The sequence below is a fragment of the Ovis canadensis genome, chromosome 3 (assembly GCF_042477335.2).
Source record: "Ovis canadensis isolate MfBH-ARS-UI-01 breed Bighorn chromosome 3, ARS-UI_OviCan_v2, whole genome shotgun sequence".
NCBI classification, from domain to species: Eukaryota; Metazoa; Chordata; class Mammalia; order Artiodactyla; family Bovidae; genus Ovis; species Ovis canadensis.
In genome coordinates this window covers 120,596,694-120,621,950 of record NC_091247.1, presented here as the reverse complement: position 1 = coordinate 120,621,950, position 25,257 = coordinate 120,596,694, and the positions used below count along the sequence as shown (strand labels likewise).

The following is a 25,257-nucleotide window of genomic DNA, read 5'->3' as shown; positions in this document are numbered from 1 at the left end:
GAAATGGACCATAGTGTCTTTCTTCATGACAAATCATGCTGATTATTGTTATTTTACAAAAAAAAAAAAATCTTGAGGAATACTTAAAGTCTTCAGAATCTAAATGTTTTTAAATCTAAGAAAGATTAGCTAAAAGATACCTGCCATGAATATTATTATTCAACATTTTAAACCATAGCAATTATTAATACATCATCTACTCAACATTTTTATTTATAAACAAATATAATTCAAGTAGGCTCTTCATTATCTTCTCAGACACTCTAATCAATATTACAAATTCTAAGGACTTGTTCATATTCTTTTCTCTACAGGTTGGAAGTCCCAGAAAACTTTAATAAATAACATTTCTAAACCCAGATGAAGTTCCAGTTCTTCCAACCAATGTGTTACTGATTTTTCTCTTCTTACATATTGTACTATATATCACTTCACCCTTATTTTTATACTGTCATTTACCTGTTAATTTCATCTGCATTGTAAGTTCCTCTTCCAGAGGAATGGGTTTTATTCATTTTTTCCGCTCTTGTGGGTGCATTTTGATCTTTTTGACATCTTTACCCTTTGACAATCTGATGGAAAATATGAGCTTATTCCACAAAAAAGAAGGCACCTGCAAACATACATACCACGTTTTCCACATAATTTCAAGGAAGTGAAATAAAGTAAAAAGTGAAATCACTCAGTTGTGCCCAACTCTTTGTGACCCCATGGACTGTAGCCCACCAGGCTTCTCCATCCATGGAATTTTCCAGGCAAGAATACTGGAGTGGGTTGCCATTCCCTTTTCCAATTTCAAGGAAACTATTCTGAAATCCTTGGGGCAATATGGATTCAAGGATAATATATCCTGAATTCGTGTTTAACAAACATCCCTGGATAGAGCAAGAATTCAATAAATGCTTTTTAACAGATTTAACTGTAGGTAACCAAGTCACTTTTTATTGGTTTGACAAAATTAACTGGGCCAGGCACTTGGGGAGAACTAGGGCAGAAAACTGATAACACTCAGCCCAAGGAATGGAAAGAGTGGGAGATGTAGGAGAAAAGAAAAGTGTTGACCTTAGGTATTAATCTAGCTACTGCAGTCTTTCCCTAGTAAGGATTTGTTACCAAGTACACATTTCTTATAGAGGGGCAGGTAGTAAAATCTGTGGATGTCGGAAACCTCAGAATATAAAATGCCTTAAAGAACCTTATGCTCTAAAGTAAAAATAGAAGTGACAGTGAGTAGGAGGAAGGAGGAGGATATGCTGGGATGCAAATCACACCCTTGGTTTCCTGATAAAGCATGACTCAGAAGCTACCAAAGATACTAACCATTACCAGGGAGAGGTATACTGAGCAATGTAAAGTGAAGAAGAGTTCAAAACAGGTAAATGGAAAAAGCGATCTCTGAAGATTTCAAAAAGTGAACAACTCTAACAAGATCAGTAAGAATAATAATAGCAATTATAGATACAATTGTCATTTTGAAGATTTTTCCTTAAAAACTCTAGAATTTCTGGCTGAATGTTCATCTCATAGTAAGCAAGTAAAGAAAAAATATTCCCTGATGGTTTATGGAAACAGATCATCATTATACTGACTGAAACAGATTATCACAGCTCTAAGGGTTATAAATACTTTTAAATTCTGTATATGTTGCTATGAATTTGACTAGGATAAGCACTACTTGGATGATGGTTAATTTTAGAGAATTATATCAAAAGTCTTATAACTCTCAAAATATGCCTTCAGTAGAGTGGGTATCATTTGATATGTTGATATTGATACATTTTTGTTTAAAATGAATTAAATGTAAAATATTGCAAAGCATTTCATCCAAAAATATTAAACTTGAAGAGCAGTGTCAATCCAGGTATTTTATGGGAGATGGCTTTTAGAACCAATTGCATTTACTCTATATTCATGAATCTTAATGCTTCTCTTCCTCTAAATGTTTGAAAGTGCATTCATTAGTAAGTGTTTCAGGCAAATAAATAAATAAATAAAAAGATTTTTCTCTGCCACTTTTCCAGATGCCTTGAAGTTAGACCAACTTTTATCTGCCTGCCCAAAGACAGAGATGACATATATAAAATGCTAAAAGGAAAAAAGAAAGAAGAGAGAGAGAGAGAAGAAAAAAGTGGAAGTGAAAGTATTAGTCCCCTAGTTGTCCAACTCTGCGACCCCATGGACTGTAGCCTGCCAGGCTCCTCTGTCCATTAGATTATCCAGGCAAGAATACTGGAGTGGGTATTCTCCAGGGGATCTTCTCTGGAGAGGGTTCTTCTCCAGGGGATCTTCCCAACCCAGGGGTAAAACCCAGGTCTCCTGCATTGTAGGCAGATTCTTTACCATCTGAGCCACCAGGAAAGCCCAAAATGGGGGGAAAAAAAACCTTTCTCATTTCCTAAATGGTCATAACAATAGTACAAACCTCATAAAAAGTTTGAAATAGTATTAAATGAGCAATGCACTAAAATACTTGATATAGCAACTGCATGTAATGAAAGCTCTCTACATATAAAGAAAGTTTGCAAAGACCCCTAAAAACTTCATATTCTTTCAAATATTTTCCACATTCTTTCTATTGTGAAATACTTGTAATGCAGCCAAAATAGGCAAGATTATTCTTAATTATTTTACAACTTGAAACACTTTATAATCCTTAAGATTAACATATTTCACCCTTAAACAAAGACATAGTAAATGTGATTATAATATCTTATTTATAATAGTGTCTGAGCATTAAAAATACCATAGAGGAATATGATTTCTAATAATAGTTACTTGTAAAAAAGTCATGTAAACAAGATATTATAACTGCTGACAGAAATATACTTTGCAATATGAGAAAAGTAAAACTTTATAAAAATCCTTAAATATGATCAAATCTATAAAATAATTTAATATACCTATGTGAATTATCACTATCATCATGAATTATATAAGAAAAGACTTAAAATTATAAACCTGTTTTAGCTTAAACTGCATCCCTTGCAATTAACATATTTTATAGAATTAAAAATATGTTAATGTAAAATGCAAAAAATTTGGAAAATTCAGCAGTGGTCACAGGACTGGAAAATATCATTTTTCATTCCAATGCCAAAGAATGTTCAAACTACTGCACAATGCATCATTTCACATGCTAGCAAGGTAATGTTCAAAATCCTTCAAGCTAGACTCCAACATTACGTGAATCAAGAACTTTCAGATGTATAAGCTGGATTTAGAAAAGACAGAGGAACTAGAGATCAAATTGGCAAAATCCACTGGATCATGGAAAAATCAAGGAAACTCCAGAAAAACATAGACTATGCTAAAGCCTTTGACAGTGTAGATCACAACAAACTCTGGAAAATTCTGAAAGAGATGGGAATACGAGACTACCTTACCTACCTCCTGAGAAACCTGTATGCAGGTCAAAAAGCAACAGTTAGACCTGGAGATGGAACAATGGACCAGTTCAAAACTGGGAAATTAGGTTGTATATCGCTACCCTGCTTATTTAACTTCTATGCAGAGTACATCATGAGAAATGCTGGGTTGGATGAAGCACAAGCTTGAATCAAGATTGCTGGGACAAATATCAATGCCCTCAGATATGCAGATGACACCACCCTAACAGCAGAAAGCAAAGAGGAACTAAAGAGCATCTTGATGAAATTGAAAGGCGAGAGTGGAAAAACTGGCTTAAAACTCAACATCCAAAAAAACTAAAATCATGGCATCCAGTTCTATCACCTCATGGCAAATAGATGGGAAACAATGGAAACAGTGGCAGACTTTACTTTCTTCGGCTCCAAAATTACTGCAGACAGTGATGGCAGCCATTAAATTAAAAGATACTTTCTCTTTGGAAGAAAAGTTATGACAAACTGAGACAGCATATTAAATAGCAGAGATATCATTTTGCCAACAAAGGTACATATAGTCAAGGCTATGGTTTTTCCAGTAGTCATGTACAGATGTGACAGTTGGACTATAAAGAAGGCTGAGTCCCCAGGAATTGATGCTTTCGAACTGTGGTGCTGGAGAAGACTCTTGAGAATCCCTTGGACTGCAAGGAGATCAAAAAAGTCAATCCTAAAGGAAATCAACCCTGAATATTCAGTGGAAGGACTGATGCTGGAGCTAAAGCGCCAATACTTTGGCCACCTGTTGAGAAGAGCTGACTCACTGGAAAAGACCCTGATGATAGGAAAGATTGAGAGCAGGAGAAGGGGACAACAGAGGATGAGATGTTGGGATGGTATCATTGACTCAATGGACATGAGTTTGAGTAAACTTCTGGAGATGGTGAAGGACAGGGAAGCCTGGGATGCTGCAGTTCATGGGGTCGCAAAAAGTTGAACACAACTGAGCTACTGAACAACAACAACAACCACATATTTAGTTCATGTTACATTAACCAAAAATGTTAGTTATAATGTAACATACAAAATATATTATGTTCACTATGAAATAATCCCAGTTTGTACAAAATGAAATATCATACAAGATAAATAACAGTATTTAAAAGATGTATAAAGCATTGTATATATAATGGAACATTAATTTTAAATGTGATATATATTTGCATATGGACATATTTATGCTTGGGGATATAAGAGGCTATTAACAATGGTTGCAGAGAAGGCAATGGAACCCCACTCCAGTGCTCTTGCTTGGAAAATCCCATGGATGGAGAAGCCTAGTAGGCTGCAGTTCATGGGGTCGCACAGAGTTGGACACGACTGAGTGACTTCACTCTCACTTTTCACTTTCATGCATTGGAGAAGGAAATGGCAACCCACTCCAGTGTTCTTGCCTGGAGAATCCCAAGGATGGGGAAGCCTGGTGGGCTGCCATTTATGGGGTGGAACAGAGTCAGACACAACTGGAGTGACTTAGCAGCAGCAGCAGCAACAATGGTTGACTTTGGGAAGATAAGAAGTTACTTTCAATTCACATAGTTTTGGATTATTTTAAAATTATAAATATTTTAATAAAATACACTTTCATTTAAAAATCAAGTTCAGTTCACTTCAGTTCAGTTGCTCAGTTGTATCCGACTCTTTGCAACCCCATGAATTGCAGCATGCCAGGCCTCCCTGTCCATCACCAACTCCGGGAGTTCACTCAAACTCATATCCATCGAGTCGGTGATGCCATCCAGCCATCTCATCCTCTGTCAATAAACCATAATGGAAAAGAATATGAAAAAATATGTGTATATACATGTGTAACTGAGTCACTTTGCTGTACACCAGAAATTAACACAAGTTTGTAAATCAACTGTATGTCATATTTCAAAAATCAAGCTAAAATATTTCTTTAAAAACATTACTCTTTAGTAGCAATAAACCATACTTTTCTATAAAAATGCCAGTTTCCAGTATAGAATATTATGCATATATTGAAGATCTATACAGAAAGAATTTTTTTTCTTACTAATAGAACTTTTTCTGTGCTTTGAATGCAATAGATATTTTTGATAAAATTGAGAAGTCATTAAAAACAGAGAAGGAAGAAAAGGTGATAAAAGGGGAAAAGTAAAGCAAAAGAATGATTATCTGTTTCAAAGATAGTTAGCACTGACCCAAATAATCCAAAATAGTGCCCCCATTAAAGTGGAATTTGAATAAATTAATATATAACATGCTTTTACTCTTAATTTTCTATCACATTTGAATTAGCACACATTCATTTGGAACTTAGTAGTGAGCTAGTGGGATGATTTATTCTAGAGAAGTACAGAATGATTAAAGAAAATAAGTCATGTTTCACCTTGGATGAATAAGTCAACTATAACTAATTTCAGTTCATAAAGATTCATTACCAAGGCCAAACATTGAGTTTGAAGAAAAGTGGAAATGAGAAACAAATTAAAAAAAAGATATCAACAGGATGATTCATCCAGTAATTTCCACAAAGTGTTTTAAGTTCCTACTTAGTGAAGTGTTATTGACTACGACAAAGCCTTTGACGGTGTGGATCACAATAAACTGTGGAAAAGTCTGAAAGGGATGGGAATACCAGACCACCTGACCTGCCTCTTGAGAAACCTATATGCAGATCAGGAAGCAACAGTTAGAACTGGACATGAAACAACAGACTGGTTCCAAGTAGGAAAAGGAGTACGTCAAGGCTGTATACTGTCACCTTGCTTATTTAACTTATATGCAGAATACATCATGAGAAATGCTGGGCTGGAAGAAGCACAAGCTAGAACCAAGATTGTGGGGAGAAATATCAATAACCTCAGATATGCAGATGACACCATCCTTATGGCAGAAAGTGAAGAGGATCTAAAATGTCTCTTGATGAAAGTGAAAGAGGAGAGTGAAAAAGTTGGCTTAAAGCTCAACATTCAGGAAACTAAGATCATGGCATCTGGTCCCATCACTTCATGGGAAATAGATGGGGAAACAGTGGAAACAGTGTCAGACTTTATTTTTTTGGGTCCCAAAGTCACTGGTGATTGCAGCCATGAAATTAAAAGACACTTACTCCTTGGAAGGAAAGTTATGACCAACCTAGACAGCATATTTAAAAGCAGAGACATTACTTCGCCAATAAAGGTCCTTCTAGTCAAGGCTATGGTTTTTCCAGTGGTAATGAATGCATGTGAGAGTTGGACTGTGAAGAAAGCTGAGCACTGAAGAATAGATGCTTTTGAACTGTGGTGTTGAAGACTCTTGAGTGTCCCTTGGACTGCAAGGAGATCCAACCAGTCCATTCTGAAGGAGATCAGTCCTGGATGTTCATTAGAAAGACTGATTCTGAAGCTGAAACTCCAATACTTTGGCCACCTCATGTGAAGAGTTGACTCATTGGAAAAAACTCTGATGCTGGGAGGGATTGGGGGCAGGAGGAGAAGGGGACGACAGAGGATGAGATGGCTGATGGCATCACCGACTCAATGGACATGAGTTTGGGTAATCTCCGGGAATTGGTAATGGACAGGGAGGCCTGGCGTGCTGCGATTCATGGGGTCACAAAGAGTTGGACACAACTGAGTGACTGAACTGAACTGAACTAGTGAACTGTTAAGCTCGATCAGCTGACACTGATGATATATAATTGGAAACAATATGATAAGCATTAATTCTTCATTATTGTAATTTTATAATTTAGTGACTTATTGTTTGAAGAAAACTATAGAAATATACACATAAATGTAAGAGATTTTTTTAACACAGTCTCAGATTTTTCAGTCTCAGTAATCAGTAATCTCAGTATTCAGAGATCTTAAAAAATCATATCAATTTGTATTTCTGTTACAGCCTTTTTTATCTTTAGTTAGAATATTTATTTTTCACTGCATTTTTTTCAAGTATTTTCTGAAAATGTGTTTTCACACCCAGAGGATGTGAAGATCAGAGTGTTCCCATTACAAAGAAAGAAACAAACAAGGGTGGGGGGAAATGATGGCATGACTTTGAGAAAACATGTTCTAAACTGGAAAAAATCCTAAGGTTAAAATTTTAGCAATATATATTTAAAGCACTATTCTATATCCCACTAAAGATTTCCTTCAATTGAATTTAGTTTCTTCTGTACCCTTACCTGTATGAGATGAATTTATAAATACATTTCTTCTTTAACTGCAGCTAACTATTCAACATCTTCAAACTTATACTCTACTTAGGGTTTTCCAAACTATAAAAATGTTTCAATTACTGTTCAAACCCCTTTCTACCACACAGCGATTGTCCGTTCTTGACAACTCTGCCGCATTTTGAAAAGTGATATATTTAAACTCATAATATGGAAAAACTGAACCTTTACTCTCAGATCTAAAGAATAAAAATTAGTTTTAAAAAGTTGGCCACATTGCATTGCTGAGTTTACAGCGTTAGTGTCTGCCAACAGTAGACATGTTCAATGGCAACCCAAGCATAGGGAGAAGCCTGTGCCAGGGCCCTGAGGCAGGAAGAAGTCTGGAGCATCAAAACGACCAAAGGCCAAAGGGGCCTGCACATGAGAATGAGAGAGACAATAAGAGAAATTATTCTATTGAATAGGAGGAGCCAGATAATAAATGGACTGGAAAGTCTGAGTAATAACAGGAGAATTGAAAAGTCAAGGTTGGTTGGATTATGGTGTGGCAACAGACATAAAGAAAAGTAAACAGATTTAAAAGGTACTTACAAACTAAAAATAATAAAGATATCAAATATTTTAGACCTGAGGTCAAGAGAGACAAGAAAACAAAGATGACTCCCAGGTTTCTAGATAACACAACTAGACGGAAAATGGAATCATTTGTATCAAAGAAGTGAAAGTTTAGTTTTTACAAGGTGAATCTGAGGCGTCTTTGAGCTATCCAAACGAAAGTGAAAAGTGTGTCCCACTCTTTGCAACCCCATGGACTATATAGTCCATGGAATTCTCCAGGTCAGAATACTGGAGTGGGTAGCCTTTCCCTTCTCCAGGGGATCTTCCCAACCCAGGGATTGAACCCAGGTCTCCCACATTGCAGGCAGATTCTTTACCAGCTGAGCCACAGGGGAAGCCCAAGAATACTGGAGTGGGCAGCCTATCCCTTCTCCAGCAGATCTTCCTGACCCAGGAATCAAACCAGTGTCTCCTGCTTTGCAGGCAGATTCTTTACTAACTGAGCGATCAGGGAAGAGATCCAAATAAATTTGTTAAATTGACAGTTGTATTTTATGTCAGCACTTCTAGTAAGACAGAAATGATTTAGTTCACTCACCAAACCTACAGGAGTGATGGCATGCTTAAATACATATTCAGTGTTTGAGATTCAGGTAAAAAAGAGAAGTCTTAATTAAATAATGAACTAAGTGTCTTTTATGATAATAGAAATGTCCCTTAGAGCGCAGCTCGTGCGTGCATTGCCTCCTCTGTGAAGCCATAGCTGTCTGACTAATTGATCACTCACTCTCACATGCTTTCAGAAAGTTTTCACTTTTTTGTTGCAGCTAATAAAAGAGGCTTTAAGAACTTGGCAACATCCTGTCCTTTCAAGCCCCTAGTATTCATAGTATTGTTATCCCATCACATCTCTGCATTTTCTTCTACTCTATAACATTGTTTATCCATAACCAAAAGAGAAGCACAATATATCGACATCATTTCAACTAAAAGCTTAATAGCTTTTAAACTGAAAGCTATTAACAGAAGGAAAGAGACTGACATGAATCTGCTTGGTTGAGAGTGATCAGTAACAGCACTGGTGCCAGACTCATTGTGAGCTTAAAAATTTGGAGAACCCTTGTAGTTATAGGCCACGTTGACCGGATCTGGCAAATGGTCTCTAAGTAGAAATTCTATATGCCTCTTACAGGGTCAAAGTAGTAAACTGCTGGTGAGAAACCATGCAGAGCTTTCCTCCTGACTGTAACGAATTCTTAATACCATTGTATCATTAATGTCATTATTTGGAAAGACAGTGTTATAAGTCATTGACGCTCTCAACAGTATGGGTTCCTGAATGACCCAAACCAGAGGATCTTCTGCCACCCCCTCCAAATACACACATACTTTTCCACAGCGGTTACACTGTACAAACAAGAAGTCAGGTTTATGTGTTTAAGACACTGAGGCTTTCCTACTGTTTGTTACCATAGCATATCCCAACCAATCCTGACTACTTCACAGCATGCATCTGAATAAATTATGACTGCTTGCTTCTATAAGTGGTTGGCAGTGTCTGAGAGTTTGTGCTCTCAGATATTTTGGGGCAGACTGATGAATGACTAAAAGATTCAGGACATATCTCCAACCTTATCCACTATCGTGAGAAAACTCATATGGGCGGTAGGAACGCCAAAGAAGCATCTCTGTGCTGAGACACTTGAATATCTAATTCCCTTGCAGAGAAATATCATGATCAACTATAGATCCTGGTAGCACAGAAGGGTATCAGGGAGACCATATTGTAAAATCACGACATCACACACTTAATGACAGATTGAGGGGGTTATACTATTAGCTCATTTTTATTTTTGAATACGAAACTCTAAATATTTATGCTCAATCTTCACTGTCCGTTGGCTACCATAGACTGGTTCTCTACTCACCACTTTAAAGAAAGAATCTGCCACATCTCTGTATTCTCTTCTACTCTACAAAAATGTTTATCCATAACCAAAAGAGAAGCAAAATGCGTTGATACCATTGCAACAAACAAAAAGATTAATAGCATTTCAGTTCAGTTCAGTTCAGTTGCTCAGTCGTGTCTGACTCTTTGCGACCCCATGAATCGCAGCACGCCAGGCCTCCCTGTCCATCACCAACTCCCGGAGTTCACTCAGACTCATGTCCATCGAGTCAGTGATGCCATCCAGCCATCTCATCCTCTGTCAACAGCAATTAGCTGAATTCCTCAGAAGATAGCAGACGAACATTAATCTGCTTGGTTGAGAGTGACCAGTAAGAGCAAATAGTGCCAGGTTCATTGTAAGCTTAAAAAACTACAGTGGAAGTTCACACAAAATCACATATATGTGACTACAGTTGAGAACACTGTAATTTTGATCTGGGAGAGCTACTGAATTTCATTCATTTATAGTATGATACTTTTATGTTTCAAATAAGCCACCGCAATTCTTGTATATCCATTATATTATACTTACATATGCTTAATGAGATCGGAAATATACTATAATTCTTTGAAAATTGATAATACTGTTTTAGGGAACTGTTTTTATTTAAAACTGAAGATTGGTGTGCTTAGTATGCTGTTACATTAACTTAACTGGTCACAACCAGTATTTTTTTTTTAATGAATTAAGGACAAAAGGAAAAGAATTGAAAAGGAGGCATCATAATACAACACCAGTAAGAAATAGTTCATAGAACTTTTGTTCATATAATGTGTATGTGTCTTTCGCAGCAAACTGTGTTTCAATGTCATTCAAAAACATTAGAAAATATAGATTTAGTGGATTAATTCACTTATTCAATAAACATTTTATGGAATGCTCTTTTCCTACTGTTTGTCAGAGTCAAAAGATGATAAATATATATATCATTGCAAAATCTTGAAAAACTTGCATTTTTTGTGTGATCACATACATTAAAAATCTACATATACTATATGTGCAAGTATAAATGTACAGATGTAGAACAAGAAGATGTTTAGGATACAAAAGAGCCTGGTGCCCACAGGTAAGGAAAACAGAGTATATCACTTGCCAAGAATGGTCCATTATAATACTTTACTATAAACCACCTCTCATATAGGTGGTCTTGTGTGAATTCAGCAAAGAATACTTCTTTAGAAATATGCTATTATCAGCACATAATGCCTATGGGAGTCTTAAGGGGGAAAAGAGGGCCATTTAAGACTGATGCTGTAATTACTAATTCACGACTGCTGCAGCATGGCATGCCACTGGACTTCCACTGACTGGGTTAATATGCCTCTGTAAGCACCTAGTTTGGGCTTCCCTGGTGGCTCAGAGGGTAAAGCATCTGCCTGCAATGCAGGAGTCCCAGGTTCGATTCCTGGGTTGTGAAGATCCCCTGGAGAAGGAAATAACAACCCACTCCAGTATTCTTGCCTGGAAAATCCCATGGATGGAGGAGCCTGGTAGGCTATAGTCCGTGGGGTCACAAAGAGTCGGACACGACTGAGCGACTTCACTTCACTTCAAGCACCTAGTTTACTACTACAGACTGACCCAGGGAGACTTGGGTTATTGAGTTCTTGAAACCAAGAAATGAGACCAGATAGAGGAAAAATAATTTCTGGTTAATGCTCTGAGACCCGTGTTGTCTAAATGATAATTGACACAAAACAATGTGTTTCTTTCTGCTTTCAGTGTTTGTTTACTTTTGTGTCCAAATAAAAATTTGAGTTTTGTTGGATATAATCAAATATATACTCAAAGGAAATTACATGGAGGAAAAAAGCATAGTGTGATTTAAAAGCCAAGGTATTCATTTAAATCTAGAGAAACCATAAAAATTGAGGGTGGGCTCGGTGTTCAATTCCTTTAGAAATGAGGGCAAAAGGAGAAAGGCTATTAAGATTTAACAAAAGATATACAGAAACTGTCTAAGGAATCTATGTCATTAAAAAAAGAAGTAACTCTTTTAAAGAGAAAATGGAAGATAAAAACATCTGCCTGGTAGTCACCTGAGAGAGCAATTTGAAAGTCAGGGCAGAAACTGTATGTATTCCATGACTATAATCACACAAAAAAATGTACACATGATTACATAGACTGGAAACGTATTACACAGAAATAAGATACTACATATATCTAAGTAACATTGAGGTGAAGTATGAACATCTTGTTCTGAAAATCTCCTTAATAATGTGTGTAGATTGCTTTTAGTTAAAATATTAAAGCAGGGTTGCACTCATGAAGCCAATATCTTTACAACTTCAGCTATATTTGTCTTTTATCTCTTTCGTAAGTAGAACAAACTCACCCCCACTGCAAATCTTCAGTACTTAGAGTTTCCTTTGTCTACTATGCTCTTTTCCTGATGTTTACATAGTCTTTCATGCCTCAACTTATATATTTTTGGTTGACCAGAGTCCCCAATTTTACTTTATTAGCCTGTTTACTATGTAGTAGCAGCTCTCATTATTTTAAGACTACCGTAGTTTTGTTGTTGTTTTTAGCTGTTTGTATCTTTCCCTAAAATGCTAGCTCCCTAAATGCAAGGAACGTGTCTACTCTGTTTGCTTGTATATTCCCAGCACCCAGAAGAGTGCCTGGCATATAACACGCATGTCCTGGTGCTTATGAAGTGAAAGTGAAGTCGCTCAGTCATGTCCAACTCTTTGCGACCCGTGGACTGTAGCCCATCAAGCCTCTCCGTCCATGGGATTCTCTAAGCAAGAATACTGGAGTGGGTTGCCATTTCCTTCTCCAGGTGCTTATGAAGGAAGGTCATTATTCCCTAATAATTCACTTTCCTTTCAATTTGAAAAGGTAATAGTGTTTTTGTACAAATTTATTCTATTGCATCTGTATCAATACAAAAGTAGTTACGGTAATTATAAAATAAAACTCTATATAAACTCCTGAGAACAAGGCCTCAAGCAAAACAAAACAAAAATTTGAGGTATTGACATATACACACATGGGCCTGTACATGGCTGTTGGATGGCGTCACCGACTCAATGGACCTGAGTGTGAGCAAACTCCAGGAGATGGCAAAGGACAGGCAAGTCTGGTGTGGTGCAGTCCATGGGGTCTCAAAGAGTTGCACGTGACTTAGCCATTATACAACAAGCCCTCTGGGCTCTGAATCTAAGAGTCCTCAAATTAGTTAAGTATTTTCCCCACTGCATTAAAAAGGAGGAAGGCAAGGCAAAAGGCAAGGACCCAATTAGAGTTAAACGACACTCAGCTTAGCCCTCAGCCTCTGAAATGCATTCCTTTTACACGGTTATGGTCATACCAGTTGTTTAATTATTGACTACATACATACCTGTTTATAAGTGACCATCAAGTCTTTCCAGTGCCACTCCTTTCTACATCCTCAACTATTAACACTATGGACCTTTCACTAGAATTCCCTGGATCTTATCCTGACCCATCAACCAAAGGTTTAGTGATGGAAAAACCAAAGGCTCTGGAGGAGTCTACTCCAGCATTAATGCCAGCAGGCATCCACTCTGACAGGTCAGCACCCGAACCTTATGAGCTAGGTATTTGTTGTTTTGCTTGCTCTAAATTTAGTCATTTCCCTTCTTTTAACAGCAGAGCTCTCTTTCTATGTGGTCAAGTGATGCTTTGTTCAACTCTCAAATCCAGGGATGATACAAGGATCAGCTCAGGAAAAAAATCATATTTCATAGCCTTCATCATAGTGATGAACTTGGGGAAAGTGACCCAAGTTGTTCCAGTCGAGGTGATCCTAGATATTTTTTGGGGAAAAAAGTGTTCTCTTTATATGGGGGTTTCTTATATGTCTGTAGCCACTGAGAACATTCTTGCCACTTTAAAGAAAGATCCTGATTGTAAATAAAGCAATGGCAGAGAAGCAGAACTGAGGAGATAGGGAGGGATTGGGGTTGGGGGGCAATAGGTCTGATCTTGACCATATAGCTTGATTTCCCATTTTCAGCTCTGATGAAATCCATAATATTCCTGGATATTATGGCAACATGAGCTTTAAAATCACTTTCTCTCTAAACTATTTCGAGTTAGATGGCTTTATTGAAAGTTAAAGAGTTCTCCACATTTGCGTCAATTCTAAGGAGATAGATGAAACTGGAGCCTATTATACAGAGTTAGGTAAGTCAGAAAGAGAAACACCAATACAGTATATTAATGCATATATATGGAATTTAGAAGGACAGAAGTGATATGGACCATATATGCAAGACAGCAAGAGACACAGATGTAAAGAACAGACTTTTGGACTCTGTGGGAGAAGGCAAGAGTGGCATGATTTGAGAGAACAGCATTGAAACATGTATATTACCATATGTGAAATAGACGACCAGTGCAAGCTGATGCATGAAGCAGGCACTCACAGCAGGTGCCCTGGGACAACCCAGAGGAAAGGGATGGGGAAGGGTTTCAGGATGGGGAGACACCTAGACATACCCATGGCTGATTCATGTTGATTTAAAACCCACAATATTGTAAAGTAATTAGCTTCCAATTAATGTAAATAAATTAACTTTTTAAAAAGTGAAAGAGTTCTTGACTAATAAATAAGGGTGAAGAGTGATCAGATCTGCCGACAGCAGACAATTTGCAAAATCGTTACATTTCCATTCCTGGTGAAGTGAAGCTTTTAGTAATGAAATAGCTTACTGAGGCTCGCCATGTCAGAGGAGGCCTTTACACCCAGATCTATGAGACTCCAAATTTCATGCTTTTAGCACACTGCCATAATGGTCATCTGGACTCAAACCACGAAGTACAGTTTGCTTATGGCCCTTCAGCTTCTTGTGATCACTTCTATCTCCTTGCTTCCATCTGTCCTGCATCTTCTCCCACTGAGGAGTCTGATGATGATGATTTCTCATGGTTGAGTATTCACTCTAGAAATAGACTCTTGGGTTTGAATCCAATTCCTTCTACATAACAGTTGTGAGACCTTAGCAAGTTACTTCTTTTCCACATTTTTCTCATCTAAAAAATATAAATTTGCACCAATCTCATAAAATTCTTAGGAATGTTAAATGGAATGAAGTGTGGAAAGTACATTAAAAAGTGCTTGACATAGTAAGAATACAAGAATATGATTAACCTTTAATCATAAATTAAATTTTGGACAAATTTTGTGTTTGTCCAAAAATCCCCATAAATACCAATCTTACATTCCAATTAATCTTGCATTCTTTCCGTAAGCCTTTCTCAATGAAAACTCCTGTTTCCTTCTATCAGATCAGCTAGAAAGTCAATTATGATAATCCACATTGCAAAGTGCACAGCTATTGGCAATCACTTTCAAATGTGCTTATTCTTAACATAAAGAATTGTCAATTGATGGACTTCACATTAGAAGGGCATAATAACTGGGGCTTGAGTATATTCCCTGCTCAGCCATTTCCATCTTGAAACAAAGAACCAATAGATTCAACAACTTCCAACAATGTTTAGGAAACAGTGAGAAGCTGTATAAGTGCAAATGAGAAAAACAATGTGAGATGAGGTTGGAAATCTTCTAGTAAAACTACAACATACATTTTCCCATCACCTCTTTGTAGCCTCCAGGAGGTACCTTATGACTCTGTGCTTTACAAATAAGGAAATACATACATAAAGATAACATTTAATATCATAGTGATATAGCGATGACTAAAGGCTAACTGAATCAAGTGACTCAGGATCAGTGACTTTTCTTATAGATTAGAGAATCATTCCTTGAATAATTTTTAAAATAAATTTATTCCAAAGTTAGAATCACAAAAGTAATGACAATATATTAAATTGTCAGTATATTTAATGACAGTATTAAATGACGGTATATTAAATTCTCTTTTTCAATAGAAAGAATAAAGACTATTCAATACACAGTGAAGATGTTAGATTTTTGTTTTTATTTTTGATAAGAGCAAACTAGAGAGAACTTAAAATTTTACTTGAGTTTTTATTTATTAACCACTGAAACTATATGAGTCAGTAAGTGAAAATTATTAAAGGCTTCCTAAGTGTGCAATTATAGGCAGGTAACCTAACTTCTAAGTCTCCTTTATTGCATCTGTAAAATGGAGAATCTCTTCATTATTCAAAGCATATAAGGCAACAATATTTTTTTAAATTCAGTGAGATACAACTGTCATGAAAACAGTGATGTAAATGTTATCATTGGAAGAATAAAATTTGAAAAGATGCCTGAAAATACATGCCATTTACTTGGACTTTTAATTATCACTGTCTTACCTGTAGTCAATCAATTTTGTTCTAAAAATTACCACTGGGATAATTTTTACATGGAAGCTCTCAAAAACTTTCAAATCATGGTATATTCCATTTAAGTGTGTCAAATAGATGAACAAATTACTCTCCTTTTTTTTTTTTAAATCTATACATACCTTTTGTGAAACTAATCTGAACTGAATACAAACTAAGAGGGAAATTTCTTGGTTACTGACAAAAAATAAATTCAGCAGGTAGAGATGAGTATGGGGTCTAGAGTACCAAGTTCCCAGTAGTTTCTAGAGTAAGATGATTCATTAAGATATGAAGAAAAAAGTAGGAAAGAAGGAAGGAAGAAAAAGAGGGCAGGCAGGAAGGAGATAAAACAGGGAAAAAAATGGCAGGGAAGGAAGAGAATATAAGAGAATTACTGTATCATGCTCTTAGCTGGAGAGTTGAACAAATCTTCTGGCAGTGAGCAGTAACATGCTTCAATGCATACGGGTCTGAACGTCCAGCAGTCAGAGAAATCAAACTGTTGCTATGTGTTCAATATATAAGTGATGAAACAGATTCTCAAAGGCATAACAGAACTCATCCATGTTACTCTTCCCTGAAGGAGTCGACTCTCTCCTATCATTAATATTCATTCTGTGTTATCTAGGAATGGTTCTGAAAGTATCTATGATTCTCCAGGAAAAAAGAAAAAATCTAAAACCAAACAGGAACCTTGCATTTTAAGTACTTTCCTCCCCACCCCCCAATTTTAAAGCAGGCAGTTTTAAACCATTTAGGAATAGGTCGGCTTTTGGTGGCTTTTCTAGAATTATTAAACTCAACTATATCTCAAGATGATTGTTTGGCATTTTATATTTAATATTATAATTGAATAAAATACAAAAATAGGTATATTACTTGCAATGTCACATTGTTAACTAAGCTTTCATGTACAGGAAATTCTGTACAAAGACAAAAGATTCAAGCACTTTTAGGCATATAATGGTCTGGTTTATAGATATTTATAAATAAAACTTGTGGCCTTGGATTCTGGACATTGGTGATGTGATAAGATAAGATAGTGATGTTATTCTATTTAAAAAGAGATGTTAGTGGTCTAGAAATATGCTCTAATGCCCAACAGTTCACTTTATTCATTCCTCAAATCTGATAAAAATGCTACGGATTAGGCAGAAAGCCAGCCCTGTAAACCAGGATCTGGCAGACACTCCAAGCCAGAAACAGATTCCATGCTTTGCTACCTTGTCTTTCTCCTGAAGAAATCGTGACAATTTTTCCTCCTAATAATCATGCTAACTCAGAGCCTGGTTGTTAGAGGAGCTTAGCTAGGCCTTGGTAACCTGTGTTGTATCATTTATCCTTGTCTCAAAGGCCATCAAGTCATTTGTCTAAAACAGAGTTGTTAATGACTTTTCCCTCAAAAATGAGCAGCTTCCATATTTCAAGGGTAGAGAACAAGGACTGACCCACTGTTTATAATACACAGAATATCAGGGTGGGGTTGTGTGCACAGAACATCATCTGGAAAAGATATACTTGACTGACTCTTTCTCCTTCTCAAGGAAAGGACAAACAGTTCCAAATTGACGTTTTCATGAGTGTAGCCTGCTGCTCTGCTGCTATATGCTGTTTATCCTTACAGTTACTTTCACATAAAATTATGTCTGAAAAAAAGAATAACAATAATCTAGCCTAAAAGCAACCCTATGTGATGTTTCACAGTAATATTCAGAGATTCTACAGGAGTACGAACCAGTTCTCAGGTATCTGTGATGATCAGGATGAGGCACATGAATGCTCAAGAGTCTCTGTAACAAGACACAGGTGGATTCTGGAAGTATTAGAGCCAATCTAAGGATGTGAAAATATTTTAAATAATTATTTCAGCTTTACCCACTGATGTTAACAAGTTAAAAAGTTAGACTGATTCATGGTTTTAACAGTCTCACCTTTTGCTTGGGTCACTCGTGAGTAATCACAAGAAATTCCATGAAAGAAAAGCTATTTTGTCAATTATGTAGAACTTATATACATTGTATTTTGAAAGTGTTGATGTGAAGTTTGTTATAGCTGAGCATGTTTTGTGTATTTCCATGTGTTTTTGCCTTCACGTTGATGAAAATATGCCAATAAATCTGAAAGTAGCAATTACTAAATCCAATTATCTGCCTCCAGCTAGAGTGAGGCTTGGGCTGGCATGCAAGGAGAATGGCCCGGAAGCGAAATTAGCCTCAGATAAAAACAGAAGGCTGTCCCCTGGAGGCCACATCCAGGGTACTGTCTCCAGAGGTGTTTGTCTGCTTTCTTCTTTATTCGCTTACGGAGTAAAAGTTGGTTGTAGTCTGGAAGGGTGTGGGAGGCCAACAAGAGATATCGTGTCTCATTTAAGCAACTGGAGTATCAGAAGGCTTTGTATTTAAATAATTCTCTGATTCTACTAGTGCTTAAATACCTACGTGCATTTTATCCTTGATTAGCTAGGTGAATGATTTAGAAAGAAAAAGAAAACCTCAATTGCAGGAAACAACATATAACCCTCCTTACTTGTATAATACCCTTTGGCAAAAATAGTATTGCACTGTATGAACTCTAAGCACTTTAGAATTATAAGCAAAGCTACACTGAACAAACACAGTAACAACAGGTTTAGTAGGATGAGGCAAGACCAAGTTTCAGTATCATACCTGCACTGATTAACTGGATATTTTGACCAAAATTCATTCTTGACTGAATCACTTAGTTAAATGTCGTAGGCGCAGTCTGGGGGCTGCGGCAGCAGGACAGCATATGCAATGAATTGTTGTGTGACAGGGCTGCTAGGAAATTGCATTTTAACCAAACTATTTCAGAAACCAAATTATTTCACCAGATTCTTATACTAGCTGAGAAAGGCCATTCTCATCCTACATGGAAATTTTCCAGCTCCCATTTTGTAAAAACAGTTAAAGTATAGAAGGCATTTATTATCTTTATAAGCTTTACAGTCTTCCAGGGCTCCTCTTCAACAAAGTGACTCCATATGTGGATAACTAATATGCTCAACATACTACTAGTGAGACCAATACAGGAATGATTGATTTCTTTTTATCTACACAACGGCAAAACCCCAAATGATGAACTCTGACCTCCTCTCAATTACATTACAGGTAAGTTATGGAAACCAATGTGCCACATTCCTTCCAAGAATTGAATGTATTTGTAAAGAATCAGAATTAGTTCCAAACAATTAGAAGTTGTGGTTTAACTAAGTAGAAAAAATTATAGAAATTACAGAAATTTTTTTAAACTGCTTTGGAATTTCCAAAGACATGTCACAAAATTTCTTTCTAACACAGTATAAATGTGCTATTGTTATTCTGACATAGGTTCCAATTTGTTTTAGAACTCTCTGAAATAACATTTTTAAATTTGGAAAGCAAATATTTTAAAAGGAGGTTTCCTTGATATAGGACTTCTGCAATTATATTTAAAACTATAGAAATAACATCCCCAGTGCTTACTCTTCCTATAACATAGTAATGTTTCTGATTGCACACTTTAAAAGTTTTCCTTTTTTAAATAATCTAGCAAAGGTTAAAGTTTTATTCTTATACAACAAGAAAATACTGTGTGCTCTCTTACTTCCAGTAGATAACATGATTATATTTACAATATTATTTAATACACATTTATTTTCTTATACTAACACATATAAGTAGAATGATGCTCATACATGCCCAGCTATCACAGTTCATCTTATAGTCCATATAAAAATGGTTCTTCAAGAAAGAACACTCCTAAAATGACAGAGAAGATAAAAGAAAAACACTATTTCATTCAGACAGGAAAGATTAAATCCTGTTTTTAAAAAATGGCCACACTTAATGGAGAGGTTTGAATCAAGTTTATAAAAACATTATGAAAAAATAATGCTCATTCTTAAAGAAATTACTAAAAATACCGATCTAAACCCCCTTCCCTGAAAAAGCAATGATAATCATGTTGGTTATATGAAAGATTAAGAACAAATTTACCTTTATGCAAATGTTGAAAGAAACAAAATCTTAGAAAGAAACTTTAATGCCCTATTATATCTAAATCATATGAAAATATGATTTCAGGTTATTTGTTACCTGCATATAAAAGTGTATCTTGTACTGAGAGGTTTTTTTTTTTTTTCCAAATCCATGATTCATATGAAAATCACTTCTTCCCTAAGCTGTATAAAGGGAAAGATCTATACCCCCATTAATTTTGCCTCTGGGTATTCCTAGTCTTTTCAACCAAATAAATATTAAAAGCATCCCTAAGACACTGTCATCTTTCATTAAATGATACTTTTTACAGAAGTACTCCCTAGTTTCAGCAGATTATATGCTACTGCCCATTAGTATTGAATCCCTTCAGAAAATATTACATAATATATACATATATATACACACACATACACATACATATATACACACACATGTGCACATATATATATTCTTAAATACTAGTTGAAATTATTTATTTGGACTGCCATATACTTTATTCCTATTTAAATAGCTTTGAACAATTTCAATGGCAAACAGTTTCAACTAGAAAGCATCTCAGATGTTAAACTTTTGATACAGACATATTTATGACAAGCAAATCATTGAAAAATTTTTAGAATCACCGTGTTTTAGGTATTTAATTTTAGTAAGCATTAGTTTTTAGCAAAACACTTGTAAAACCCACCCCTACATTATTCTATGCCAAAAAATCTAACTTTGGTCTTGGTGTTCTGTAATATTAGATCAAATTTGCTCTGTTATGTAACCACACTGTTTACTATTGCTTTCCTTTCCCCAAATAATTTAATCACTACCACTAGAAAAAAATATATATTATGTTCCAATTTGGAATTAATGCTATCTCTTCCTAGCTATTACACATACCAGAACTCTTAAGAGCTCAAAGTATTTCAGGCTCACATAATTGTCTATGTTAAGTGTGAGATTTTTAAGATCAGATGGCTGTAAAAACCTAATTTGGGAATCCAGTATAAATTGATTTAGTATATTGAACTTAAAGGAGATGAATTGATGTTATATCTATGGTGTCATTAGGCAAGTTCAAATTAGCTTTCAGATCTAACATATTCTGCATTTTATTTATTACTCATCTGGTTCATTTTGCAAATACAATTAAGAGAAGTTACTATATTCTAGCTTTATTTTCAGTTAGCACCAAGTCTAATATGCAAATATTGTAAATACCATAACCATTTTCATATTTCTGGACTAGAACTATCTGACAATTTGACCAGACAGAATAACTAATATTCTTCATTATGAAATGAAGTTCAAAACTACTCTGCAACAATTCTCTATTGTGTGGTATTTTATAAAATTAGTATTTTAGATTTCCCCTGTAGAGTAGCAACCTTTAGTTCTGATAAAAATACATTAAAGCCTAATTACCATATTTGCTCTGAAACATTAAGATGATTTACTAAGATATCCTTTTAAAGGGAGAAAAGATGAAAGTTGTATGAAACTGTTATACTAGAACATTTTATGGGATGACAGGGCAATAATTTCCTACAATATATCATTTAAAGTCTTACTTCTATCCACTCACTATTTATTGGAATTAGTTCTGACTTCCGGTATATAAAGGCGTAATTTTTTTTTTGTAAGCATGTGAAAAACTCAAGACTCATGTGCATTTCTTTTACATGTCACTGCTATAATTAACATTTGTTAAGAGTTTCAAACATCAATGTCACAAACCAAGCCCAAACTTGCAACTTTCCTAAGACACAGTGAGAAATAACCAAGTAAAATCTTAATTTGCTCACATGGAAAGCAGTCGGTTTCCTTTCTCTCTTCATGTCTAAACTTGTTAATTCAGATGTACACATGTGAGGCAATTAGACGATTGTCCCTTTGTCCTTGTAACCGAAAGGTGGCACCTCTAAAAATTAGAGTTAGCTTTCAACAGAGGTACTACATTAAAAAGGAAAAAAAAAAAAAAAAACCAAACAGGCATTTAAATGTCAAAGCCTTAGAAAGAAGATCTTGTTTCTGTGACCTGAGGTTAATTCTACTGAAATAGGAAAGATAAGTGTCTCAAATGGAAAATAGTTTAGATAATAAAACCTATTACATTGATGGTAAATAAATGCAGCTCTTCTCTAGATCAGTGTATAAACTTGTCCACTTAAGATATATAGTGAAAATAATACTTTTGGGGATACATAGATTAGTGTGGAAGGTCAAGCAGAGTTGAAAAAGAAGGCTCCTTTTTCTTATCCCAAATGGACACATTTAAAAAAAAAAAAAAGTAAGACTTGGCATTTCCTTTGATAAATCAAAGGGGAAGATTTATCTGGACACCGACATGTGATTTCTCTGCACTCATGTAGGATCCACTTTGAATGCTTTCCCATTGCATTGAACTAAGCACTTCTTTCTACCTCCTCCCATCTGACAGCCATCACTTATCTGTCTCAGATGAATAACAAGAAAGGAAAGCTTATACCATTGACGATGGAATTAGAAATTTCTGAGGCTGCCTTCAAGGTTCTGTCCACCAAGTCCTGTTCACTTAACCTATCATTCAGGCAGCCACGGCAGAGTTGTTTTGACATCTTTCTCTGTATTATAATAAGAGATGAGAACAAAAACATTTTTCCCATTAAGATTTTTGAAATTTGAGGCTATCTTCCTACCATTACTTTCTAAACTTTGTTCCAGTACAAGAGAATTCTTGGCCAACTGAGCCTCCATGTGCCTTCTAAATGGAGTACTAAAATTGTATAAGCATCACGTTTACATCTGTTAAATATACTTATTGAAAGAAAAGAAAGGCAAAGCATGAATTCAATATCTGGGAAACAATGCAAACAGCAGAAAGAGAGAAGGAAATCATAATTCATACACAAATGCAGCTTTAACACAAAAGTTAAATGTTTGCTTTATTTTAAAGGGTTAATCTTCAAGAAAGTCAAAATCAACACATACACAAAGCTAACTAGATTAGCTTTCTCAAAGTAGAAAACCAAGCCTCCTGATAGGACTAGTGTCACTTAAAAATGTTTTGAAACTTTATACATATACATACATATATCTATATCCATCTATCTATCTATCTATCTATCTATATTGCTCCTCACCATAAAGGCCATACCAAAGAATCTCAGGAAATTAATGTTTTTAATTTTTTTTCTCTATTGGAAAAGCTTCTCCAAGTTCAGACATTACCACTGATGGACAATACCAAATAGCCCTACAGGACAGATGGAAACAGGAAGAGTCAAATGGTGGGCACTTAAAAGCAACAGCAATTAAGCAGTTGCAAGTGGGTTGAAACGGTGGTTTATTTTTGTTCCATTTGAAGGAATCAAGTGAGAGACACAGCCTCTTGCAAGGAGGAGATCAAGTCAAACTTGACGCTTCCCCTCTTTGCACATCTTGTCTACTTCCTTTATTCAGTTTAATTGCTTTCCCTATTCTAATTTTCGCAGAGATTGTATTCTATCTTGTTCCTTCTCTCCTGCCCTGGGCAGGAAAGAAAAAAAAAAAATCTTTCTCCTTTCATCACTACCTTCCTCTTTCCTCTGAGAAAAGGCAATCCTCTCCAGGAGGAGAAAAAAGCCCTGTGCGTGCTTCGGATGGGAGGAGGGAGAAGAAGAGAGATTGAGAAAGGAGTTGGAGGGGGGTGGGTGGTGAGGGATAGAAATTGAGGGTGGGGGGCGGAGGAGAGGGGAGGAGAGAAGGAAAGGAGAAGATGGGGGATGCCCAACATCAACTCCAGGCTCTGAATCACAGGCGCCGTGCTAAGTGCTTCTCCGGGAGATGCACATGTGGTCTCATTACACTGCTCACAATAGGCCACCCGGGGCTCCCTTCCCAGGTCTCAGTCTCCCCCCACCAAAACCCAAGTGTGCCGAGAAGAAACCCTTCTGGACGGATTCAAGCAAATAGGCACCACCGAGGTGGCCGTGCCGCCACTCCCGCTGCCTTACCTGGAGCGGGGAGCAGGAGGTGGTGCCTGCTCGCTGGTCCCTACCGCTTCCCGGGGCTGACCGGTGCACACGACTCCTTTCGCTGCCTCTGCTCTTGGAGGGGCAGCCTGCAACACAAAAGGGGGGTGTGGGTGTGGGTGTGTGGGAGGTTTTCCAGGGCCACCAGCTGGTCCCAGCTGGCCGCCCTCACCCTACACACACCCCTCCGGGGCACCAAGCCCCGCTCTCCGGGGAGCACCACCCTGGGGGCTTGCCCCGGTGCAGTCTCAAGTTGCCGCTGCCAAGTGCTGCCGCCGCCGCTGCAGGAGGAGGAGGTGGAAAGACACTGGGGGCAGCACTCGGTCTAGAGCATCCCCACACTGCAGCTTCTCCAGGAATCCCTCCAGTGAGGAGGCGGCCGCCCGTCATCTCCCAGCCCCGGCCGCCTGATTGGCTCCACCGCCGGTACGCTGAGCCCGGGAGCCAATCCGGGCGCACTAATAATAGGTGGATCCGCGCAGCCAACAGCGCCCATCCCAGTTCTGTTAGTGTCTCTCCATCCCCACAGCGGACAGGGACTTGAGGAGGGGGTTGAGGAGCGTTGGGGGAGGGGGGTAAGTCTGAGGGGGTCAGATCCCAAGGAGACGTAATCAAGGGCATCCGATAAACCCTCTGGGTAGTTACAGGAATGCCCCGCAACCTGTTCAGCAAGCCATAAGCACAGGGGAGGGAGACAGCATAATAAAAAGCTTTTTTTTTTTTCCCCCTCTCTCTTTTCTTTCTTTTTTTTTTTTTTTTACTTTCAATCAAAACCTGCCCTGATACTGAGCATGCCCAGACTGCAACAGCGCCCTAGGAGTTCCGATGTGTGTGGGTTTGCAGGCTGTGGGTGTCTTAAAATGTGGGCGCTGGGAAGAAGAGACAGAAGTTTGTCTTTGGCTATTTGACCCGGAGGAGTTGTGAAAGCAAAGCAGGGCGGGGATAAGAAAGGAGTCCGCCGGAGAG

At 37.0% G+C, this 25,257-nt stretch overlaps 1 protein-coding gene across 1 annotated transcript in view; it reads right to left on the bottom strand.

The window, feature by feature from the left end:
• SYT1 (synaptotagmin 1) overlaps nucleotides 1-24,660 on the bottom strand; it is a 631,014-nt gene extending 606,354 nt beyond the window's left edge. Inside the window, exon 1 of the mRNA XM_069584106.1 lies at nucleotides 24,274-24,660. The gene's annotated coding sequence lies outside the window, so the exon portion shown is untranslated. The remainder of the gene's footprint in view (nucleotides 1-24,273) is intronic.
• Nucleotides 24,661-25,257: the final 597 nt, after the last annotated feature.